This window comes from Acomys minous (genome assembly GCF_964271855.1).
Source record: "Acomys minous genome assembly, chromosome: 1".
Classification (NCBI taxonomy): Eukaryota; Metazoa; Chordata; class Mammalia; order Rodentia; family Muridae; genus Acomys; species Acomys minous.
In genome coordinates this window covers 3,765,844-3,780,842 of record NC_140483.1, presented here as the reverse complement: position 1 = coordinate 3,780,842, position 14,999 = coordinate 3,765,844, and the positions used below count along the sequence as shown (strand labels likewise).

The 14,999-nt window shown below is 51.1% G+C and overlaps 1 long non-coding RNA gene across 1 annotated transcript; it reads right to left on the bottom strand.

Annotated features, from left to right (window-relative positions):
• Positions 1-5,601: 5,601 nt before the first annotated feature.
• On the bottom strand, positions 5,602-12,521 carry LOC311602513. The gene is made up of 3 exons (XR_014780771.1): positions 12,349-12,521; positions 9,153-9,263; positions 5,602-8,245 (listed from the first exon to the last, which is right to left on the bottom strand). It is a non-coding gene; the product is annotated as an uncharacterized lncRNA (long non-coding RNA).
• Positions 12,522-14,999: the final 2,478 nt, after the last annotated feature.

Genomic DNA, 14,999 nt, shown 5'->3' with positions numbered 1-14,999 from the left:
TTTTAGACTCCCTTTGTAGACCAGGCTGGCCTCGAACTCACAATGATGGGTTCTGCCTCTGCCTCCCCAGTGCTGGGATTAAAGGTGAGGACCACGGAGCCCAGCTTGCAACAAGCACTTTTTTTTTTTTAAAGATTTATTTTATTACGTATACAGTATTCTGCTTCATACCAGAAGAGGGCGCCAGATCTCATTATAGATGGTTGTGAGCCACCATGGGGTTGCTAGGAATTGAACTTAGGTCCTTTAGAAGACCAGCCAGTGTTCTTAACCTCTGAGCCATCTCTCCAGCCCGCAACAAGCACTTTTAACAGCTGAACCATCGCTTTAGCCCCAGGCAAAAAGATTTTAACAAGGTCTTCATGGACTAAGACAGGCCATAGACAGAATCCCAAGCTGTCAGGGAAATGAAAATCAAAACCCCAGCTAGAATGTGCACATCAAAGCCAGCAATGTGGAGACTGGTGAGGGCACAGAGCAGCCTTCTCTCTTAAGGCCAACGAATTTTAACTTCATGCCCCACCCTCTGTCCCACCCCATCCATTAGAGCAATGTTTCACATGCAGCACACGGGGAAACATCTTCTCAAAAAAAGAAATCTTCTCTCAGCAGTGGCATGGGAGACTTGCTTAAGAGGCATTTTAACAGAGGGAGTTTTAGACCCTTGGGTGATCTACCCTGTGAGCTATGGGCACCTGCATTGCAGAAGGAAAGGCTGTGAAAGCAGCCCTACACATTTGATGACCTCGGTGTGCAATATCAGAAAGCTGGAGCCAGGTGTGGTGGCGCATGCCTTTAATCCCAGCACTCGGGAGGCAGAGGCAGGTGGATCACTGTGAGTTCGAGGCCAGCCAGGTCTACAGAGTGAATCCAGGACAGCCAGGGTGACAAAGAGAAACCCTGTCTTGAAAAACCAAAAAAAAGGGAGGCTGGAGAGATGGCTCAGCGGTTAAGAGCACTGTCTGTTCTTCTAGAGGTCCTGAGTTCAATTCCCAGCAACCACATGGTGGCTCACAACCATCTATAATGTGATCTAGTGCCCTCTTCTAGCCTGCAGGTGTATGTGGAGGCAGAACACTGTGTATGTAATAAATAAATAAATATTAAAAAAAAAAAAAGAAAAACCAAAAAAAGAAAAGAAAGCTGGGTGTTCTCATTGGTGGAATAAGACAAAAGACAAGGAAGCGTGGGAGGCAGGAAAACTACAAAAATGATTCCAGCGAAGCCAGCCTGCTCCAGGTGTCCTGGCTACCACCCTGATGGCTCATCTTGTCAATTTGACTACATCTGGAGTCAACTAAAACCCAAGCTGCTGGGCACACCTGTGAGGGTTTTTCTTAGACTATTTGAAACAGGAAAACCCACCCTAAGCCTGGCCCACACCTTCAGGTGCAACTCAGATAAAAGGTCTTGGAAGAAGGAAGCTTTGCCCTTGCTGACAACTTCATCCATCCTGTGATGCAGCAGTGTCAAACTCAATTCCCTTAGGATTCCGGACGCTTTAATCCCAGCACTCTTGAGGCAGAGGCTGAGGCCAGCCTGGTCTACAAAGTGAGTCCAGGAGGACAGCCAGGGCTGTTATACAGAGAAACCCTGTATTTAAAAAAAAAAAAAAAAAGACACCCAGACTTGAGGAATGGACAATGCTCAGCCTTTCTGTTACACCACAGCCATTGTTAGACTATCCAAATCATATCCTACAAGCCAGGCTCATAAATCCCTATATGTATATATATATATATATATATATATATATATATATATATATATATATATATATATATATATATAACCCACTGATGCTCTCACAGCCTGTTATCCCATCCCCAGGAAGGGAGGCAGACAGAGATGGGTGGAAAGCTCAGCTGGACTGTCTTCATGTTTAGGAACCAAAACAATCACACCCACCAGATGGCCCAGATACAGCATGCTGAGGGGTCTGTCCCAGAGAGATAAGCATATGGCCACTCAAAGGCTCAAACACACTCAGAGAGGCTTGATCAGGAACGGCAAGCAGCCCACACGTCCACCATCCTTGAATGGACGAGCAATAGCCTGTGGTGGAATAATATACAGACAAGCATTGCCTGCATGAGTATCAGAATGCTCGTACCAGCCCCAGAGGGCCATCCTGTCCCACTGCTCATGCGCGGCCCTCTACAGAACTTGAGTCACGAGCATCAGAAGGCAGAGCAGTGGCCTGAGGGTAGGACTCAGACTGGGTATTCGAGGGGGAGGAAAGAATCACAGACTGGTGGAGGAAGAGCACAGATTCTCTGTCACACGCCAGCTTCAAGGGTGTGTTCAGAGGTCAAGCCTTCTCAAAGCATGCATTTGAAATGTCTGCTTATCTTGTATCAGCATACCTCAACAAAGTCACAAAGCCAAAAGCTAAAACCACAGCTGATGGCTCCAGTGTTTCCAGCATTGGTGTGGTGGCTCCGCACACTGGAAGGGGCAGACATGAATCTGGGGGCAATACACTTCTGGTCCTCAGTCCGGATCAGCCTGGGGTCCCGCCCCTGCACACCCCTTATGGCTGGGACGGGTATGCAGGCTCCCTTCCGTGCTTCCTGTTCCGTGTGTCTGGGGGAGGTCTGTGCTTGCCTTGCAGGCATCTATCTGTAAAGGAATTGCAGGGGGCAGGCCGCAGAGCCTCCCAAGGAAACCCCTGATTCTCAGTGCAAGTGGCAGAGAACATCAGGCCCAGGGATCTGTGGCCTTCTCAAGGCAGTCTTCTTCCCTCGTGTTTTAGAGGACTTTTTGTTTTGCTTTTCAAGACAGGGTTTCTCTGTTACACAGAACCCTGGCGGTCCTGGACTCTCCTTGTAGACCAGGCTGGCCCCCAACGCAGAGATCAGCTTGCCTCCCAAGGGCAGGGCCTAAAGGCGTGCACTACCACCACCTGGAATGTTTTAGAGTGTTTATTGCTGTGATGAAACACCATGGCCAAAACCAATTTGTGGAGGAAAGGATTTATTTCAGCTTACAGCTCTCCGGTCACACTCCATAAGTCGGGGGGGGGGGGGGGGGCGGGTGTCAGGGCAGGACCGGAAGCAGAGGCCACGAGGAGTGCGGCTCACTGGCTTGCTCTTGTGACTTGTTCAGTCCAGTCTGCTTTCTTATAGAACTCAGGACCGGCTAACGAGGGGGGGTACTTTCCACAGTGAGCTGGGCCCTCCCACTTCAATCCTTGATCAAGGCAGTACCCCACAGGCTTGCCTATTCTTACAGAGACATTTTCTCCAGAGTCCCCTTCCTAGATAGGTCTCAGTTGATGTCAAGTTGACAAAAACAACCCAGCACAATTGTCCCCTTGCCAACTTGACACAGCCCTTCTTGTTCATCCCCAAGGTCGCATATTAATATTGATATCACAAAATAAAACATTCTGACTTTTTCACTTTTCATAGTCTTTAATAGTTCAAACACTTTAAAAGGTCAGTATCTTTGGCCAGGGGCCTTGTTGACGTCTGTGGGCCATGTTCCCACCACCGTAGCCACACAGATGCTCATGGTCTGTGCTGCCACCTGAAGCCATGTTAATGTCTGGGGGCGAGAGAGAGCTGGCTCTACCCCTCCCTGGCCACAGAGTGGCCGTCCTCAGTCAGCGCCTTCTGGCATGGATGAAGACTTATCTTCCTTTGGCAGGGAGTGGAGAGTCGGGGTTGGAGGGGTTTGGGGGGGTTGATGTCCACTAGGAATTTGACCGAGCTCCAGTGAGTATAGACACAGAATGGACTTCTTTAGGAGGAAGGAGCTTCAGGGAAGGGACCAACGAACAGGGGAAGACTAGGAGCTGAGCTCGATTGTCTGATGTGAGATTCCCAAATGATTACAAAACAAAATATCCCTCAAATTAAAAAAAAAAAAATGTTCAGTATCTTTAAAACATCTAAAATCTCTCTAAAATTACAAAGTTCCTGATTGTGGGCTCCTTAAAAATCAAAAATAAGTTACATATTTTCTTACTCCAAAACGGAAAAACCAGGACACAGTTACTTTAAAGTCAAACAAAACCAAAGTCCGACAATGCAAAGCTAAGTGTCTCATTCACAATGTTGTAGGCTCCCAAGAGCACGCCACAGCACACACAGCACGCCTCCTGGGCTCAGGCCAGCTCCACTCCACAGCTGCCGCTGTCCTTGACAACCACTCCATGATATTTCCAAAATGCTGGGGTCTGCATTGCCACTGGGCTGCATCTTTAACACCAGCCACTGCTGGCCTCTCACTGCTGGCCTCAACTGCTCTCCACGACCCCTTCCTGCCTTCAAAATCAGCAACACCTGTGAGACTCTTACATACAACCAAAGCCGATCACGACAGCTCCCCTGTCTGATGTCAGCAGGAGGCGCATAAGTGGTACATTTTTTGTGTATCCTCTGACCCAGAGATTCCTGTGGGGAGACTTTAATGGTTTCTATTGTATGGGTGAGGGATAAAAAGGGGGTGTTGTAAAAATGGGGTTTCTTGTCTCACATCTCACACATACTAGACAGGTAATCCACCCCTCAGGCCGTTAAAAAATGTTTGCTTGTGGAAAAATAAGCATAATATAGTTCGTTAAGCTAACAACTCTTAGTGTAGAGTGGACAGTACTAAGTGTGTCTGCTCTACTGTGGATCCAGTATGCCAATGCCATCTCATCTTCCAGGATGAAAATCTACCCACAGTGACTCTCCAGCCCTCGCCTCTGTGCTCTGGCAATCACCAGTGCAGTCCATCCGCATGAGTTTGACAAATCTAGATACTTCCTGTGAGTGAAATCATGTTTATCTGCCCCCCCCCTCCCCGGCCAGGATTTTGTGCATCCCAAGCTGGCCTTGAACTTGCTTTGTAGCCAGGGATGACCTTGAACTTGTGCTCCTCCACCTCTTGAGTGTTGGGGCTACAGGATAGTACCACCATATTTGCTTTACGGAGTGCTAGGGATTGAGCCCAGGCTCTGTGCTCGCTAGACACACACTCTGACAAATTAGCTACCTCCCTTATTTGCCTGTTTATGACTGGCCATTTTCCATAGTTCCTTGAGGTTCATGCATATTGGGGCATGTGTCAGCATTTCCCAAGGGTTCCTTTTTATAAGACATCTACAGACAGGTGGCCATGATTCATACAGTGTCATGAAGGTCCCCTGTGCCTCAAAAGCGCCACCACACCTGAAATTCTATCTCCTAGGAGGATTCAGGCAGAAGGATTGTGAATCCAGGGCCAGCCTGGGTACATAGTTGTAGCCTTTCTCCAACACTCTCTGCAAGATCTCCCAGAAGAAACCAAACATAAAAGAGATTCCCCCTCCCACCTTGCTGGGCGTGGTGGTGTACGCTTTTAATCCCAGCACTTGGGAGGCAGGGGCAGGCAGACTCTGTGAGTTTGAGGCCAGCCTGGTCTACTGAGCAAGTTCCAGTTCAGAGAGAGAAAGAGAGAGAGGGGAGATATTCACCACCACCCCCCTACCCCCGCCAGGCACCTAGAATAAGTAAAAGCAGACTCAAGTGTGCTGGCTTTGTCACACAGTCAGGGGCTGGCTGTCAACACTGTTCTGATCTGATGGGCCCTCCATACACAGAGATTTGGCCAGCCCTTGACAGAAACTTTACTACATGTCATACATTGATATGTACTGTATAGTTACTCCAGAACCATCTTCTTTCTTGTGATTGCTCCCTAGACTGTTAATGTAGATTTACACTGCACAGGCATTATGAGGAGGAGGGGAGGAGGAGAGAGGCAAAGGAGGGAAGGGATGCACACAGGCCCAGAACCTGGGAAGACTACTTCATCCCTTACTGCCCAGGGCCTTATCCTAAAATGCAAAGTCTCCACCGGCCACTCAGAAGTCCCCCTACCTGCTGGGGCACTTCTTGAAAGGAGGTAAGGAAACCCTGCTGTGTATCCTCTGTGGAGGTTGTGCCTGGCCCTGTGTAGGAGACTGCAGACTGCTGGTGCAGCTGCCCCTTGGAAGCCTTAATGATGGGAGGTTCCCTGCAATATCACACTCTGAGAGTTACCGGCAGGGGAGTAGGTCAGGACACACAAGTTCTGGAAATGAGCTCATTGGCTTTGCAAATCTCCCTTGGCTTGTCTGACCTGCTTGGGCAGCTGTCCCCAGCACTGGCAGAGCTCATGCAGGCTGAGGCGGCATTATGTTTAAAACAACCATTTATTTGGAGAGACAAGTTGGGGGAGCTTGACAACAGGGTGCATTCAGGTTTTAGCCATGCTATTCCCGGCCCAGGAAGACCTTGGTGAGGCAAACTCTGCTCTGGAAAAGCACATGCCCTCGCTTTCACAGACACCGGTTTATCCCTTCACCCCCAGAGTCTCTCTCCTCTGACCTTGTCCCCCTCCCCCCAACCCTTTCTCCTTCAGATCAGTCGAGAACAGTGACCTCCTGTCTGGCGTCTGATGGCGACTTGCTAAGCCTGTGCAAGTTGACTTACAGGCTGCCGCTCCCGGACTCAGTTGAAGTCCAGGTTCCTGACAGCCTTTGCCCTATACCCCTCCCATGCAGACAGGCAGGCAGCAGTAAGGCCTCCCAGATTCTGCCATTTACCAGGAGACTAAATATCTGAAGAATCCAATGCCATGGATAGGGAGGGTCGCTCTTCTAGTAAAACTCTAACTGGCCTGTGTTTGTGGTTCTTGCTCCAGGGCCCCAGCACTTGGCACACACTACCAAAAGTCATCTCCACAGTTTTTAGAAGTTAGTACTGAGATTTGGGCTACTTTTACTCCTTTATTAAAGAGAACCAAGCCTCTGTAAGGCAGAGGTTAATTCTCAAACATATCTGCTTGCCCCCAACCCATGCCTCTGACTGCTAGTGTTCTCAAACTCCAGGGACATCCTCTCTCCTAGGATGGTATGTAGAAATGGAACCCTGGGCCAGGTCACAGAGTTTCAGATTCAGTAGGTCTGGATGTGGCCAGAGCCTGCAGGGTTTTGTTGTTGTTGTTGTTTTGGGTTTTTTTTTTTTTTGTGTGTGTGTGTGGTTTTTTTGTTTTGGTCTTTTGAGACAGGGTTTCTCTGTGTAGCCTTGGCTGTCCTGGACTAGCTTTGTAGACCAGGCTGGCCTTGAACTCACAGCGATCCGCCTGCCTCTGTCCCCCAGGTGCTGGGATTAAAGGCGTGCGCCACCACACCCGGCTCGAGCCTGCAGTTCTTAAAAGCTCTCTTGCATAACTGCTGCCCCAGGACTTGGATAGTACCGTGCACGGTCCACAGGTGCTCCAACCCTAGCAGGGCGCCTGGTCTTTCACACATCTCTGTTATATTCATCTCTTGGTCTTAACCCAGGAGATCAAGGCAGGGAGCCCTCCAGAGGTGGCAGACATCAGCCCCCACAGCCACAGCTTCCAGGACGGCGCACACTTAAGAGCATATTAAGTCACTCCAGGCTTCACTTGAGCCAAGCCAGCCTCACTGGGGTCAGGGCTGAGCAAGAATAAGACCCCACTGGTGGTCCTTACACTTTTCCCAACATGGCAGCTCTTGTCACCTCATGGTTTTGACTCTGGTTTCAGCTGTGTTCAATGACTGGATGACCTCTGTTCCCACCCTGGAGACCAGACCCTGTTGTCCGTTTCAATCTCCCGCTGTGTGTCCAAACATCTAGAACGGTGTCCGACACCTATGATGGGAATAGGATAAAACACGGGCAGGGGATGAGCAGATAAGGAAGAGATGAGCAGCCGGGCGAGGTGTCAGCACCGTCAGCCCCTGCACTCAGGAGGCAGAGGCAGGCGAAGGTCGAGGCCAGCCTGGCCCGCACAGAGAAACCCTGTCTTGGAAAACTAAGAAGGAAGAGGAGGAGGAGGAGGAGGAGACTGAGGCATGATGAAGGAGACTGCCTAACTGGAGCTGGGGTAACTTGGCACATGGTCCCTGGGAGAAGGTGTCGCCTGTGGGTCCTGACCTCGAGCCCATCTGCAGAGAGGCACACTCCATTGCTTGTTAGGGTTACTCTAGCAGCACTGCAGATGTGGTGGGGGCGCCTCACGTGACAGAAGTGTGTGGCTGCAATCTCAGGGCCAGCAGGGTGGGCAAGGGCAGTGGGGGAGACTCCTGGCCCTCTCCCTGGCCTGCAGCACTCGGCTGGACGTCTCTGGTATGCTGGTAAATAGTCATCTGGGCAGCACTTTGAGTTACTCAGAAGACAAACCTCCGGGCGTGTCTGATTAATTGACTCGGGAAGACTCAGCTGAATGCGGGCGGCAGCATTCCGCGGGCAGAGGTCCTGGGCTGAAAAAAAGGATACAGCAAGCTGAGCATCAGCGTTCCTCTCTGTCTCTGTCTCTGGTTCCTGACTGCAGTGCCTGTGACATGTTTCCTCCCACCACCACAGACTGTGTTCTCAAACTGTGAGCCAGACAGACCCTTCCATACTTAGAGTCACTTTTGTCAGGTGTTTTCTGGCAGCACAGGCGTAACCAATACACCTGGCCTGCAGCTACATCACAGTCTGTCTTCCTGTGTGTGACAGTCACTAGACGGGAGCCCACCAATGGCCTTTTCTGACCACACACACTAAGTACGGTCATCCTGGTCTGCGTCTGGTCACGTGCTAAGGTCCTGGGGTCAGGGCTCCAATACATCTTTTTCGGTTGACAAGACGTTTACATGCAGAGGGAAGTGTAGGAAGCCAGTGAAGGGGGCACCCAGAGAGATGTCGTGAGGAGGTGGTCCTTCAGGCTGGGGAACGAAGAAGTCAGGTGCTCAGGGCAGTGGGCTGGGATCCCTGAGACTGGGAGAGAAGAGCTGAGAGCCTAAGAGGCTGGAGTGAGGCCCCTCCCCCACCCCAAAGCAGATGCCACAGGTGAGGGGCCCAGTTCTCCACGGAGGGCTGCATAGATGGACCTGAATGCTGCACCTCTGAGAAGATCCAAAGCTGCCAGGGAAGGAAGCCATGCTCAAATTCCAGACTGCCCTTTCTGGAACTTCTTATCATGGGTAAGATTACAAAACTCTTGCCACCTCCTCTCTAAGGCACAGGAAGAGAAGGGGGTCATCCCGGGGCCACCGAGCTCACTGGGCCAGGCTGGGCAGGGCCGCTACTCAAGTTCCAGCTCAGGCCTTTATTTCCCTCCACCTCCGTTTCTTTTCATTTAACAAAAGTAATTAATTAGTTAATTATGTATGTGTGTCCTACCTGTCGATGTGCGCCATCTGCCTGCAATGCCAAAGAGGCCAGAAGAGGGCGTTAGAAACTGAAGATGGTGAGCCGCCTGCCGTCGCAGTCTGGGACCAGAGCCTGGGTCCTCTATAGGAGTGGACAGTGCTATTAACTGCTGAGTCATTTCTCCAGCCCTCTTTTCACCTTTTAAGAATGTGGGGTTTTGTTTTTGTTTTGAGACAAGGTCTGTGTAAGCCAGCTAACTTCCCGCATACTGTCGGGCCTTGAATACCTCGCCCTCCCACTTCCACCTCTCAAGCGCTGGAATTGCAGTCTGAGTCACCAGGCCTGCTTTGTGTGACGCCGGCGATGGAACACTCCATGCGTGCTAGGCAAGCAGTCTGTCAACGGGGCCAGGCGCTTTCCTTCCCAGGCCATCTCTGGAGATGGATTGCTTATAATCTCCTTCTAGACCCTTCAGCCCCACACGGTGACCTCCAGGAAGGGACTGGGAAGCTCTGTAAACAGGAGGAAACACCTGCGGGCCTGGGTCCTCAGCCTGCCTCACCTTTGGGTCTGAGCATGGACAGGGGTGAGGTGACCAGAGGGGACAAGGCGATTCTGGCCTCCCACCCTGCCCATGCTTCTCATCCATCTGCCTTTACCCTTGACAGTGAGCCAGGGACCCTGGGTCAGTCCCCTGAAGGGAAGTGTTGTCATCAGTGGCTGGCCAAGACACTATGCCTAAACTTTTCTCAGCCTCAAAATGGCACCGTGGCCACAAGGCTTCAAGAAACCTGCCACCCATAAGGTTTTGGAAAGTTTCCAACCCTTGCACCTGCCCTGCAGCCCTGAGGTCACGACAGACCAGTGACTCATCCTCAACCCTGAAGTTTATCAAAAGAAAAAAGAAAAGCAATCCGCAGTCTGGTGAAGCCAGGCCCTCCCCGCTCCCAACCCCTTGCTACAAAAACTGACTCTCAGAGCCAGCATTTGTTCCCCGGTGCCCTCTGAGCCACAGGCTTCGGGAAGCCGGCCTCTCAGACCAATGGAGCCTGCTCTTGCCATTTCGAGATCATCTTCCTCCCCTGACGTATTTCTTACAACTCCTATTTGACCTTCAAAACTCAACTGAAGGCTCGCCTCCCAGGATGCCTCCCCTAGGTGCTGGGGGTGCTCACTGCCCTGCCAGCACAAGGCCTTAACTCTATCCAAGAACTTAAGGTATTCAGATAGGGTCTCAGTCCATAGTCCAGACTGGCCTGGAATCTGTAGTGATCCTCCGGCCTCAGCCTCATGTGTGCTGGGATTGCAGTTATGAGCCACCATGCCGGGCTGAGATCTATTAATTCTCAATGTTTTGTGAACTATGTGGTGACAGGACCAATGTTGAAGCTAATTGTCACTGTGATAAATAAGACACATTGGGGTCTGTCAAGCATCGGTCCCAACAGGAACTTATGTCCTGCCTGTCTCCTGCCCTCTGCCATAGTGACGAAAGCAGAAAAGTCCTGGCCAGATAGGGCTCCCAGCCTTGTACCTCCAGACTGTGGCATTCTGTATTCGCCTCAGGGAACGGACTAAGGCAAACCATTCAGCGGGAGATCTGGTAGACTTAAATAAAATGTTGGTGTGTAAATGAATGAGGTGAGGGCTACCTTCATTCCACAGTGTGTGTGGAGGTCAGAGGTCAAAGAACTGAAATCAGTTCTCTCTTTCACCATGTGGGTCCTGGGAACTGAACTCAAGTCATCAGGCTCGGCTACAAGTGCCTTTCCTCTCTGAACCATCTCACAGGCACAGAGAGAACGGAAGATGACATTAACATTTCTGCTAAAACAGCACAAACCAGCTGGGTTTAATGCTACCTCTTCCCAGGATGAGACAATGGTGGCAGGCATGCAGGCGACAGTCTCATTTCCTAGGGCAGGGCCCATTGCTTTTTGAAGGGTACCTGGGTCCTCCGCCAGGGGAGGAGGCAAAGGGCCTTGGTAAGAGTGGCCTGTGTGACTCTGTCAGGGCGTGAGGTGAGCAGTGACCTCAGGCACACACCCCTCAGACAGTGACCTCAGGCACACACCCCTCAGACAGTGACCTCAGGCACACACCCCTCAGAGCACTCTGGCTTTGTAAAGCTGGGGACCACTGCAGAGCACAGAGCAGAAAAAGAACTGAGGTCAGAGATGGGCAGGGATGCGTGGGTTAGGGGGAGGGCCTGGGCTGAAAAGGGGGACACCTGAGTTAGGAGGAGGGCCTCCTGACTTGTCTCCACTCTCAGTCCATGACCGTCCTGGGCAGTCTGCTCTCTTTAGGTGTACCTCCTTCAGCATAAAGTGATTCGGGGTCACTGCTAGCATCTCCCTAAGCTCTGGTGAAGCCCCTAAGGGAACACTGGGGCCAGTTCTATCTGCAGTGTGTCTGGGAGGAACCTTCAAGCCTGAGTCCCACGGCCTTGGGCTCCAGCTTTGCCTTTCCGGGACCATCTCAAAGTCATGGTGGGTGAGGGGGAAAAAAAGAGAGCACTCAGAACGATCCTCCCCCTCCTCCCCTACCCCCTGTCCCCCACCCCCACCCCACCCCCGCCAGGTTATCCAACCTACGCATCGCAAAACCCCTTCTGGAAAAGCTCTGCCCACGACAAGCAGCCTTCACGGACTGTTCCGGAAATGGGGTCAGCCTTTCTATATTCAGACATCATCCAGCCTCAGAGCCTCCTGAGGGCTTTTCCCTCTACAGGCTTTCATAATCCATATCTCAGTCCTCACGTGTACACACACACACACACACACACACTCACCAGCCCACTGAAACAGCTCTGAACCATTTCTAATCTCCTCCTTCAGGGCCTGGAAGAGGCAAGTGCCCCATGTGATCACACAGACAGCCAGTTGGGCTGAGCAAGGTCGTAAGGTCCTCTCCTCTGCTAATGGTCTTGTCCCTGGGTGTTCTAACCACCAAGGGGACCTCCCCAAATTGTTTGTTTGTTTGTTTTTTGAGACAGGGTCTTTCTGTGTAGCCTTGGCTGTCCTGGACTAGCTTTGTAGACCAGGCTGGCCTGGAAGTCACATCGATCTGCCTGCCTCTGCCTCTCGAGAGCTGGGATTAAAGGCGTGCACCACCACACCCACTGCCTCCCCAAATTAAAGAAGCCCCAACATCACCATTGGCCCCAAATGAGAAGGTAGCTGGCATAGCCCAGACTTTTCCTTTCCTTTTCCCCCCCTAATCTAACCTTTAGGCTATCACTGGAGTGGAGGTGAGCTGTTGAAAATAACTTCTCACTGGGCGGTGGTGGTTCACACCTTTAATCCCAGCACTCAGGAGGCAGAGGCAGGCAGATTGCTGTGAGTTCAAGACCAGCCTGGTCTACAAATCGAGTCCAGAACAGCCAAGGCTACACAGAGAAACTCTGTCTTGAAAAACAAACAAACAAACAAACAAACAAACAAAACCAAAACAAAAAAAAAGAAAAAAGAAAAGAACTTCTCTTCTTTTTTCTTTCTTTTCTATCTAGCCATCCATCTATCTGTCTGTATCTATATCTATCTGTCTGTTTGTTTATTTATTTATTTATTTATTTTTGAGACAGGGTTTCTCTCTGTAGCCCTGGCTGTCCTAGAACTCAGAGATCTGTCTGCCTCTGCCTCCTAAGAGCTGTGACCAAGTGTTTGCGCCAACCTCCCCCCCTCATCTCCTGGGCTAAATAACTTCTCGATAATAATGCTCCAGATGTCAACATCTGCAACATTTGTCTCTTTAACAAGCAGATCAGACTAGGTTTTAGGCTTATCAATCTCTCTCCTGGTCCTCAGAGAAGGGCTGTGCAGTTGCTTTGCCTGGTGCACTTCAAATCTGCTGCCCCCAGAGCCTTCCCCACAGCCAAGCCTGGCATCTGCTCACAGCCGGGACCACATCCAAGTGGCCTCCCCAAACACCAAATGTTAAAGAGGGGTGAGTTTTAAAGAAAAAAAGGTTTGTTTTGGCTCACAGTCTTGGGCCAGGATGAAGGAGTCGCATCTGGTGACCAGCCTTCTTGCTGGCCGAGCCCCAAGGCAGGCAGGGCATTGGGAGGCCAAGCTGAAGAGGGTGTCCTTCAGAAGTCTCAACAGAAGATGGAGCCCACATCCGTACCTTGGCAGGAAGCCACCTCTCCTGAGTGACTGACTGACTGGCAGGGAAATCCCCGAGACCACACTGAGGACCAGACTTTGGTGGAGGACAGCCAGAGCAGGCCCGAGCTGCTTTTCTGAAAGGAGCCCAGGCGCTGCTGAAGGGGTGACACGCCAGCTGCCCACAGACATGCCAGCGCGGGCTGGTGGATGTGTCAGGCTGAAGCACTTGGGCGACTCCACTCGCAGAAAGGCCTGGTTTGCCCGTCCTTTCCTACATGTAGTCAGCCATGCCCATCCCTGCGTGAAGCTCACTGCCTGAGCCAGCACCGGACATATCCCCCCCACCCAGCCACACCCTTCACCGATTCCCAGTGCTGTCTCGACACCCCTACCACCACAAATAAATAAATAAAAGCCTTCTAGTTTTCACTCACTTTTGAGGATCGGATCTCCATGCATTTAAAAAATTAGATTATTTTGTGTATGTAAACGATTTGCCCGCATCCAAACGGGAATTATGAATGGCTGTAAGGGCCATGCAGGTTCTGGGAACAAAACCCAGCTCCTCTGCAAGAGCAGTAAGTGCTCTTAAATACCGCGCCATCTCTTCACTCCCCTCACGCATATTGTTTGTTTGTTTTTTGAGCAGACTTTCTATGTGTAACTATGGCTGTCCTGGAATTCACTCTGTAGACCAGGCTGGCGTTGAACTCAGAGATCTGCCTGCCTGCGCCTCCTCAGTGCTGGGATTAAAGGCGTGCGCCACCACTGCCGGTTCCCTCACAAGTACTGACACATATATTTTTCCTGCCAATGTGTCTTGTGTCAATTTGGCTCCGTGGTCCAGCCCAAGATCCTAAGAACTATGCTGCTGGTGTGGTGTGTGCTCCTGTCATCCCAGGAACTCCAGGCGGAGGCAGGAGGATGCTGAGCTCCAGGCCAGCCTGGATGTATATAGCAAGACTCTCTCTGGGAACCGAAAGCCACACCGTTGTTTTCAGTGGACAACAGCACATTGCTATCACTAGGTGCGCTTTAAAGAAAAGTTTTAGTTTGGCTCAAGGTTAAACATCATCAGCTGGTAATGACTGCCTTGCTTCCAGAGTTCCAAACCAGGAAAGGGCATCCCTGTGGGGAAAAGAGGAGACTGTCTGGGTGCACACGCGAGCACGTGACTGTGGGGGTGTGCGTGTGCTCCCATTCAAGCCTGCACATGAACATGTGTCCTCTGGGCTGTCTGTCTGTCCACCTCAGTGACCTCATTAAATCTTGGTCATCACACAAACCACCACTGCCCTCAGCAAACACTGGATTAAGTTCCACCCTCTAAACATACCTTGTACCTAGAATTCACCTCGGCTTCTCAGAGAGGACAAAGCATATTCGAGCCCCAGAAAGCACAAGGGTGGGTGGATTGCCAGCCTTCTCCTTCGGCTCTCCCAGGACCACATGGGAAGGAAGGCTGGCACAAGGCAACAGCCAGCAGCGCTCTCCTGCGACAGGGTCGGAGGTTACACAGCAGAGCCTCTCTTTTGCGTGGACACAGGCTTCCTGGAATGCAAACTCTAGTGTGGCAATGTGGGGCAGTCCCAAAGAAAGGAGGACCCTTGATCACTGTGCACAGCCGTGTCCCATTGAGGTGAAATCTTGAAACAGATGGCTGGAAAAGCATCAAGGGTGCTTATGAAGGAGTAACAAGTGTTCAAGCTCTACTTGTCTGTCAAAGCACCCAGGGCCGCTGGACTAAAAGCGCATGCTCATGGCGCCCAGG